This window comes from Maylandia zebra, linkage group LG2, assembly GCF_041146795.1.
Source record: "Maylandia zebra isolate NMK-2024a linkage group LG2, Mzebra_GT3a, whole genome shotgun sequence".
NCBI lineage: Eukaryota > Metazoa > Chordata > Actinopteri > Cichliformes > Cichlidae > Maylandia > Maylandia zebra.
In genome coordinates, this window is record NC_135168.1 from 7,522,819 (window position 1) to 7,533,499 (window position 10,681).

The 10,681-nt window shown below is 43.1% G+C and overlaps 1 long non-coding RNA gene across 1 annotated transcript; it reads left to right on the forward strand.

The window, feature by feature from the left end:
- On the forward strand, positions 1-5,186 carry LOC143420672 (uncharacterized). Its single transcript, XR_013100400.1, has 3 exons — positions 1-158; positions 4,761-4,934; positions 5,163-5,186. It is a non-coding gene; the product is annotated as an uncharacterized LOC143420672 (long non-coding RNA).
- Positions 5,187-10,681: the final 5,495 nt, after the last annotated feature.

Consider the following 10,681-nt stretch of genomic DNA (forward strand, 5'->3'; position numbering starts at 1 on the left):
TCCACAGATGAACTGTCTCCTGCTCAGTGGTCAGCTCTGGTCTTCATCTTACTGTCATCAGAAGAAGATCTGGATGTGTTTGACCTGAAGAAATACTCTGCTTCAGAGAAGGCTCTTCTGAGGCTGCTGCCAGTGGTCAAAGCCTCCAACAAAGCTCTGTAAGTAAACATGAACTCATCGCTTCATTCTTAAAATCATGGGAAATAAATCAGAGGTGCTCAGTTCAACGAACACTACCACTTTAGAAAAATTAAAAAATAGTCACTAAAATAGTCATGATACTTTAAATATTTCTCTCCAGCAGGACATGTCAGCATTTCTGAAATATTTTTGTCTTCAACTCGAATCAAAGCACAATCCAGATCCAGCCTATAAGAACATGAGCTCTGATCCTTCAGCCCCTCTGACAGGTTTATTATCCTCAAGTTGTTCACTTGTCTCCAACAACCAGGAGTCTAGCTCTGTTTTTTAAAGCAAATACTTGAGCTACCAGACTGCACCTACATCGTTTTCAGATGTTCTTATTTTAAGGTCTGGTTTGTGTCTCATCTTTATTGCAATCCCCCATGTCTCTCTGTTTTTCAAATATAAATCTGTTACCTCGGTGTGGCCAGAACAACATGGTGAACCCAAAATACAGACAAAGGTGAAGGAACTGAATATTACTAGACGTGAAGGCTTTATTTACACACAGGAACTTGACACTTGGAATTTTTTAACATGAACTGTGAACTATGGCGGAAGTCAAGCACTTGAAGCTGTGAGCATGAAGTGGGCTCTATGGTAGGTTTCTGGAAATGGGTCTTGGTTGATGGTAATCTGAGTCACTGTAACAGAGGTAGAGCAGCATCAGAAAGATCACTGGTGGAGGTTACAGTAAGTGAACGAGGTTATCTTCAATGTCTTATTTGGGGTTTCTGTAGCTCAGGAGGTAAAGCTGGTCTGATCTGACCTACTGATCAGAAGGTTGGTGGTTCGATCCCTGGCTCCTCCAGTCTGCATGTCAAGTATCCTTGGGCAAGATACTAACCCCAACTTGCTCTCCGATGCATCCATCAGAGTATGAATGTGCGTGAATGTACTTAGAAAGCACTAAGTTCAGATAAAGTGTTTGTGAGAATGGGTGTGATTGGGTGGATGTGGCATGTTGTATAGAGCGCTTTGAGTACTCCGGGAGAGTAGAAAAACGCTATATAAGAATCAGTCCATTTACCATTTACTTGTCAGCAGTCGGAAAGCAACTTGGGGAAGGCAGGTGGTGAGGTCTGGGTGAGTACTTGTTAGCTTTGAATCCAGGCAAAGTGGTCCAGTAAGTCTAAGAGACGAAAGGCATTAATGTGGCTGTGAGTGAATCAAGAAGACCAGCATCCAGGAAAACGTGACTGAACTGCAAGGGTGAGTAGATGATCCGAGGATTAGGAGGTTAGCAGAGTTATTGGGAGTGCTGATGTTATATTCAGCCTAGTAGATTACTGTCAGGTGTGGACAGTGGACAGGCTGACCAGGCTTCACCCAAAGGCAGAAACCAGAGTCTAGTGGGAAACCACCGCCGCTCACACAGACCATGACAGCAGCATGACCCCCCCCCCAAAGCATTCTCTTTCACTTGGCATCATTTACCTCTCCCTTCTCCAATTTCTGATGTGTCCACCTTTGCAATGACAACTGTGATCAGGGTGAACCAAAAAGGTGCCGTGGTGAACAGATACTTCAGTTTGGTGAATGCAGTTTCAGCTTTGGGGGACCAGATGCATGCTGAGACTTGAGTGGTGCAGCTACCTGACTATAGTTGAAAATGAACAGTCTATAAAAATTTGCTATTCCCAAAACCCATTGGAGATGCTTCTTGAATCTACAATGGGTACAAGGGGTAGGCCACTCTGTGAAAGCTTTCACATTTGCCAGATCCGTCTTCACCTGCCCCCGTGCCAAAATGTAACTGAAAAAAGTTATTGATGAGGAATGGAATTCACACTTTTTTGCTTTGACATAAGGTTTATTCTCCAGCAAACGTTGGAAAAATAGCATGGACATGAGACTGATGTTCCTCGCAGGTTTTGGGAAAAATGAGGATGTCATCCAGATACACCAATACGAACCTGTCAAGGAATTCCCGGAGGACATCGTTAACTAGTCTTGAAACATTGCGGGAGCATTAGTTAACCCAGGCGGCATGACCAAATACTCGTAGTCCCCCAATGGCATGTTTAAAACGGTCTTCCACTTGTCTCCCTGATTGATCTGGAAAAAGTGGTAAGCGTTGCGGATGTGGGGTTTTGTAAACCCAGTGGCACTGTGAAATGGCCTGAAAGCAGAGCTAATGAGGTAATAGGTACTTATTCTTGATGGTAATATCACTGAGGCCCCTGAAGTAAATGCATGGCCAGAGAGAGCCATCCTTTTTCCCCACAAAAAAGAAGTTCCAACTTGAGATGACAATCGTTGGATTATGCCTGCACCGAGGGATTCCTTAATGTACTTTTCCATAGCCGCACACTCAGGTCTAAGCAGGTTATACAGCCAGCTAGAAGGCCGGGTGGAGCCAGAGAGTAGTTCTATGGTGCTGTCCTGTGGTTTGTGAGGTGGCAGTGAAAGCGCTTTACTTTTGCTAAATACTTCCTGAAGATCATGACATTTGGTGGGGACAGAGGAGAGATCTAAAACAGTCTCAGTGTTGGTTGATGGTTCCACAGGTTCCGGTGGACGGGCGGAAACAAGGCAATTTGAATGACAGAACAGACTCTAACTGATTACCCTCTGACCTGACCAGTCTAAGTGGGGGTTATGTAATTCTAGCCAAGGAAAGCCGAGTATGAGTGGTTTGTGAGGTGCATGAAAAGCAAAAAAGGTAAGTGTTTTCTTGTGATTGCCAGGGGTGACAGGCTCTGTGCGCTGAGTTATGTGAGGGGACACTCGGTTATTTAATGACTTAGTGGGAATGGGCGGATTAAGGGGGCATAGAGGGATGTTTAACTGTCTCGCTAACTCAGACTCCATGAGGTTCTAATTGAACAAGAGCCTGAAAGGTCTGGTTAACTAGAACAGAGAGTTGGAGTTGCAATCTGGGTTTTTATGTTTGTGTGAGTATCCTCCACCCTTATCCCTGAACTTTCCAGTGGGCAGACCCTGGTGTGGAATCGAAAACAGACAGGTTCATCACGAGAAGCAAGCTGATCTTTCATGGTTTGATTTAATGACTGAAAAACATACAGCGGACGGTGGTTAGCACTGTTGCCGCACAGCAAGAAGGTCCTGAGCAAAAGTCTTTACAAACTCAACCAGGAAATCATCATGCGAGCAGAAAGAAAGAGGATGAGCAGATAGGTAAGCAAGAGAAACCCGCCAGCGTCCCAGGTTTCCAGAGAAGGTTCAGGTTCTAGGTACCTGAAATGGGATGTAATTCAATTCAATTCAATTTTATTTATATAGCGCCAAATCACAACAGTCGCCTCAATGCGCTTTATATTGTACAGTAGATCATACAGTAATAGATACAGAGAAAAACCCAACAATCATATGACCCCCTATGAGCAAACACTTTGGCGACAGTGGGAAGGAAAAACTCCCTTTTAACAGGAAGAAATGTTTGGTGTCAAAGTCAAAGCACAGATCCACCCAGTCTCTGTATTTCAGCTTATTTCCTTTATACACACATTTAACAGGAACAGTTTCAGACAGCTAGTGTTTACCTGACATTACCTGCGTACCTCACAGTTTGCAGGTAATGGGCATAATAATTACTGAACAGAGACATCCTGCTGTGAACTTTGTTGCTGTGGATCTAAAATGTAAAAATACATCTGAGAAGATTTCTAATCATGATTTTATGAGCCCCCAAAGTTTGATTCTGTTCATCTGGACGTAGCGCTCTCAGCGGGAGAAACATTTTGTCACTCATCAAGATGACTTCTTCAGGCTCAGCTGACTGCAGCTTTCCCCAATCTTATAAAGAGTACATCTGCATAATGACTCAAACCTAATGGTCAAGGAACTGACCTCCCAGCCTTATTGTTCCTTCAGTGGGCTGGTTTCAGTCATTATGCAAATGTACTTTTTATAGGGTTGGAAACCAGAAGTCAGCTGAGACTGACGAAGTCACCTGGATGAGTGACGAAATGTTTCTCCCACTGAAAGCGCTACGTCCAGATGAACAGAATCAACTTTTGGGATTTACTAACCTGGATGATTGAGCATGGATCAAGACGGGTTTTTATGAGGTTTACAGTTTCTTATAATTTCTAAACCAGAAGGTTGAGGAGATGGAGCTCATGATAACTGGCTACTGCCCTTCAGCGTGCTTTATGAAATCATCCAATCAAAATAAAGTTAGGGAGAGCGGGGCTTTAAAGGGGAATGAGCCAAAGCAGCTTTTAGACAGAAAATGAAATGAGAGTCCAGGATGTGATACATTATTTATAACTACATTTACAGTAATCACACATATTAGAATTAATAAAGTGACCAGCAGTACTGTAGTAAGTGTAATACTGCAGTACTCACAGGCCTGTGCCAGCAGACACTGAACTACTGTCACTAAATCAACCTGCTCTTCACTGGTTTCCATTTACATACATTGGAATAATTGTGTTTAATTTGAAATATTTTTCTTCTGTTACACTTAAATTCTTGAACATTTTTTTATTTAATTGTGCATTGTAGTGTACTCATTTGTACACATTTGATTACTTAGATTCAACATATAAAGAGATTTTATTTGATAATAAATATTATTGTTTTGTTGTTCTTGTTATTTTTTTCAGGCTGAGCAGCTGTAAGCTGTCAGAGAAAGTCTGTACAGATTTGTTGTCAGTGGTCAGCTCCCAGTCCTGTAGTCTGAGAGAGCTGGACTTGAGTACCGACAGCCTGAAGGCTTCAGCAGTAAAGCTTCTGTCTGCTGCAGTGGAGAGTCCACACGCCAAACTGAATATTCTGAGGTCTGACCGATTTGTATTCTTTTTTCTTTTGTTTGTTTGTTTTGTTTTGTTTTTAACTGAGAAAATAAATCCAGCAATTTAAACAGTAGAGGTAAACTTGATCAATTTACTGTTGTTTCGTACCACATCTGCTCAGCATAAAACAACAAGGATTCTTAAAATATAAGATTAGTTATTGCACCCTGATTACACTTTAACATCAGTCTTTGTTCATGTTTTCATTTTCAGACTCAACGTCTGTGAACTTCTAGCAGAAAACTGTGAAGCTGTGTCCTCAATGCTCAGCTCTCAGTCCTCTACTCTGACAGAGCTGGACCTGAGTATCAAAAATGTGCAGGATTCAGGAGTGAAGATTCTGTCTGCTGGACTACAAAGTTTAAAGTGTAAACTAAATACTCTGAGGTCAGATCAATTGACATTTTGTTTTTTTAAATGAACCAATTAAACATTTTATTCAAGGCTTCCGGTTCCGGCGCTCGTGGGGATGGACACCTAGTACGAGAGCTCTCGACTGAAACTTATTAAAACTGCCCCAAGTAAATTAATACACTATCTAAGTGCAACAGGCCCCCCTCCTTGCAGCTACCACGAGCTCCTTCTATGGGCATGCACACTTCCTGTCACACACACACAGCCCCAACCTTTTTTCCTCCAACACAGAGAGTTTCTCTACTCTTCTCTTTTTTAAAAAAATATAAAACCACACACTCTTTACCCAATCGTCACACACTCATTGCATTAAATCATTTTCACAAACACACGCTTTATTTAATCGGCGCTTTACACAGCCGTTTAAATAATTTCACAGTTTATTTATATACACAGGCCTGTATCTCTCATGACAAACACAAGACACCAGATGCCAGAACTAGTTATTTAACGGTTCCTTAACACTTCAATGGAACCCTTTTGTACCGGTACACCTAGATTTTCGACTAATTTAAAAGCCCTATAGCCCAGGCCACGCCTTGCTGATCAATTAAACGCTACGGGAACGCCCTCCCGAGAGTCGCTCAGATTTCTAGAGACTAAATTAATTTATAACCGCTTCCCGCAGCTGAGAGAGGAGCTCCACATCTGGCGCTAGTGTCAAACCCACGCCTTTTGCTTTACTTAAAGCTCACAAGCCAGCCACGTTGAATGGTCATGGCCGGGTCTCACCCTCCACCCAAACAGCACAGTAAAAAGTGATGCTTGACCACTTAGTCTTTTCGGGTGCCTGAATTCCCTGCGGAGACCATCCGGGCTACTGGAACGCCGCCAGAAGTAACAGTGCGTCCACTGATTACCCGTCGCTGCCACACGAAGGCGCCTGCGCTCTTCGGAGCCACACGCTCCGGAACTTTTAGTTTATATTTAAAAGCGTCCCTGGGGACCTTCAGTCCCTCAGTTTTTAATTACCTGACGCCCGAAACCTCGTTTCTCCCACCCAAAATATCCGAATTTACCTAACCTTAACCCTGCTTGGCATCTTAACTCCACAAAACACATAAAGCACACAAACCAAGCCAAACTACCACAATGCAACACAGAAAAACAGAAAAAAACCCCAAATAAACAGCAATAACTTTTGTGAGAATTTTATCAAACTGTTACTCCTAATTATCCTAATTAAATAAAATCACTCTGGACAGAACTCAGCAGGAGGCCCCCTGAGTGAACATTCAATTCAATTTTGTTTTACTTCCAATTTAGTACCTTTGGATAAAAAATTCAACAGGTGGTACTGACCTTTTTATGCCGCGGTTCTGTCACTCAGTGGCTCTCCTGTCTGGGTTCCCCCTCCTGGGGCTCAGCTCACTGCGCGTCCTTCTTTCCCTCCAAACCGGGTTTCGAGCACCAAAAATGTAGAAGTTCTTTTTATTTGGAAGGAAAAATAAGCACAGACCAGAGTCCCAGAAGTGTCCGAAAAGTGATTTATTACACACAAGATTGTACAGGTGTGGGAAGAAGCTCTTCCTCGTTTGCACAAAAGACAGAACGTTTTATAGCCATGTATGACGTCAGAAGACCACAGAAGAATTCCCCTATCTTCCCTTTATCTCCTTCTATGGCTAAGAACAACAACATTTTCCAGATGTTTCCACTCCTGCTTTCTGGGAATTTAACCAATAGTGTGTTCATGAGTGTGTATTTTGTGAGAGTGTCAGATTCCGGCCAACAAACGGTCAGTGTCCTTATCTGACTCTGCTAGGGCCGTCTGGATCCACAGCTAAGCTGGTGGTTTTACTAACTAATAGAGTATTGTATCTAGACTTCTGTTATAGCAGATTTACTAAATGATAAATGATACATGCTAATATGGATGATAAACTGATGCAGACTAATGAAGTAATAATGAAATAATGACCGTGCTTTATGAATGACATCACAGTGAAAATAAAATAACATGTTTTTCTTGACAACATAAAGAGGAAAAAGGGGTTTAAATGATGTCCAGAAAGAACAAAATAGCTAAGAAGTTAACGTTTGAAAACGTGGAAGATGGCAATGTGCAGCTAACAGAAGGGGCTAACGTTAGCCCCTATGGGGCTAGCCGAGGCCACTCTCCCACTCCTAGCCGCGAGGATTCTGGGACAGAAGATGAGGTTGACCCAGCAAGTTTGACGCTGATACTGAAAGAACTGAGAGGCGTTGGGAAAGAGGTGAAAGAATTTCGAAAAGACACGAAAGCGCAACTGGTGGAAATAAGGGGTGAGTTGGATAAAGCCAATGCGCAGCTTAATGATGTGGAAACCAGGGTTGCAGAACACAAAGATAAGCTCCAGAACACAGACGAGATTTTGTCTGAGATACTAACAATGCAATTCAATGTTATTTATATAGCGCCAAATCACAACAAAAGTCACCTCAAGGCGCTTCATAAATACAGAGGAAAAACCCAACAATCACATGACCCCCTATGAACAAGCACTTTGGCGACAGTGGGAAGGAAAAACTCCCTTTTAACAGAAAGAAACCTCTGGCAGAACCAGGCTCAGGGAGGGGCGGGGCCATTTGCTGTGATTGGTTGGAGTGAGAGAAGGAAGACAGGATAAAAGACATGCTGTGGAAGAGAGACAGAGGTTAATAACACATATGATTCAATGCAGAGAGGTCTGTTAACACATAGTGAGTGACAAAGGTGACTGGAAAGGAAAAACTCAATGCATCATGGGAATCCCCGGCAGCCTACGTCTATTGCAGCATAACTAAGGGAGGATTCAGGGTCACCTGGTCCAGTCCTAACTATATGCTTTAGCAAAAAGGAAAGTTTGAAGCTGATCTTCAAAGTAGAGAGGGCGTCTGTCTCCTGAACTCAAACTGGGAGCTGCTTCCACACCCAGTCCAACATAGCCAGGCTTTCTTTGCTGCTTTGACAAAACCTCAAATCCCAGTCAGAGATGATGAGCATCATCACAGTGATGATCATTTCTCTATTAACCCAGGCTTTCTGCTTCAGGATCTGTGCACGCTCAGAAAACAAGGAGACCTTTAAACATAATTTCACTAAATGGATGGATTGAGCTCAGCCTACAGATGAACTGGTGCCAGAGATCATAAAGAACATCAAACAGTCAAATTCAACACTTTTAATGGAAATATGAGATTAATCTTAAAAGTAGAGATAGTGTCTGTCTCCTGAATCCAAACTGGAAGCTGGTTCCACAGAAGAGGGGCCTGAAAACTGAAGCCTCTGCCTCCCATTCTACTTTTAAATACTTTAGGAACAACAAGTAGGCCTGCAGTGTGAGAGCGAAGTGCTCTAATAGGGTGATATGGTACTACAAGGTCATTAAGATAAGATGGGGCCTGATTATTTAAGATCTTGTATGTGAGGAGCAGGATTTTGAATTCAATTCTGGATTTAACAGGAAGCCAATGAAGGGAAGCCAATACAGGAGAAATCTGCTCTCTCTTTCTAGTCCCTGTCAGGACTCTTGCTGCAGCATTTTGGATTAACTGAAGGCTTTTCAGGGAGTTTTTTGGACATCCTGATAATAATGAATTACAATAGTCCAGCCTGGAAGTAATAAATGCATGAACTAGTTTTTCAGCGTCACTCTGAGACAGGATATTTCTAACTTTAGAGATGTTGCGCAAATGGAAGAAAGCATGCAGGAAAAGTTTCAAACAAAACTAACATCACTGGAGGCTTACTCGAGGAGGGAGTCGCTCTGACTGTACGGGGTGCTGGAGGGAGAAGAATCGGGAGCTCCATCTATGGCCCACTTTGTGGAGAAGCTACTCCGGGAGAATCTCGCCATCCCACCATCAACACCGTTACAAATTCAGAGAGCACACAGAGCGTTATCATTACTCCCTCCGGACGGCTCCCAACCCAGATCGATCCTGGTAAAATTCCTGTGCTTCACGGTTAAAGAAGAAGTGCTGAGGCTCGCTTGGCAAAAGAAAGGTTTTATGCTGAATTCCAGCAAGATCAACCTCGACCACGATTACCCCCCTGAGATCATGGCTTTGAGGAAGGAGTATGCAGAGGCACGAAAGGTCCTAAAAGAGAAGAATGTACGGTTTAGGACCCTCTACTCAGCGCGCCTTAAGGTTTTTTTCGAAGAAGGAGTGAAAACCTACAACACGGTGGAGGAGGCAACGGCTGACCTGGCGAGTCGGGGCCTGCCGGTAAAGGTGATTACACCACCGGCAACCCCCAGAGAAAAACTACAAAGATGCCCGCTGTGGCGGGGAGTTGGTGGTCGGCGTCCGCGTCAGATCCGAGGAGCTGCGGGATATAGAGAGAAGCTGCAAGTATACAGACGTGAAGAGAACGAATTTAATGTTATGTATTAGCTATGGACAACATGGTGAAATATGGTTACTGTCGAGCTAAAATGGGTGGGGCTTCTCGTGCTGTGAGTGACGTCGCAGTGGAAAGCCCCCTAACTCAGGGGGTAATAAGGGGTTTCCCTTCAAGTTGTGAGGGTGTCAGTGGAAGTGCTCCACTGTCAGAAGCCAGCTTAGGAGCTTTCAAGCTCCAGTTATGTTCAAATGTTTTCAGTTCATTCCTAACTTTTTTCACTTGTTACTGTTTTAAGAGGGGGTTGCCTGCTGCTATTGAGTTTATGCGCTGTGGTAACTTAATATATCTTTATGGGAAGTGAGTCAGTGAAAGTAATCTCTTTTAATGTTAACGGGGTTCTGAACGTGATTAAGATGAATAAGATACTGTCCAAACTAAGGAAGGAGAAGGCCCAGATTGCATTACTTCAGGAGACACACATGAACCAAGTAGATCACTTGAGATTGAAAAGAAAGGGTTTTAAATATGTATTCTCCTCTTCCGTTAAGTCCAAACACAAGAGGGGTGTGGCTACACTTATCTCTGGTACTCTTAACTATGAACATATCTAAGAACTCTGTGACGAGGAAGGCAGATTGGTTAGAATAACAGAATGGATAGAGGGGTCTGAAATCACAATTTTAAATGTTTATGCTCCCCCCGGGAGCGATTGGCTATTCTATAGGAATAGGTTTGATTTATTGCTGGATTCTCAGGGGATAGTTGTCTGTGGGGGGATTTTAACTTTAGACTTGACCCTAAACTAGACTCCTCCTCCCCAACCAACCAGGTAACAGCACTTACTAGAAAAGTCAATTCCTATATGGTAGAGATGGGGATAATAGATGTATGGAGGGACCGCTACGCATCTACCAGAAATTTCACTCATTACTCTGGTTCCTTTAAAGTGTATGCAAGGCTGGACTACTTTTTTATGTTTAAAGTTGATAGGTTTAGGGTCAAAGACTGT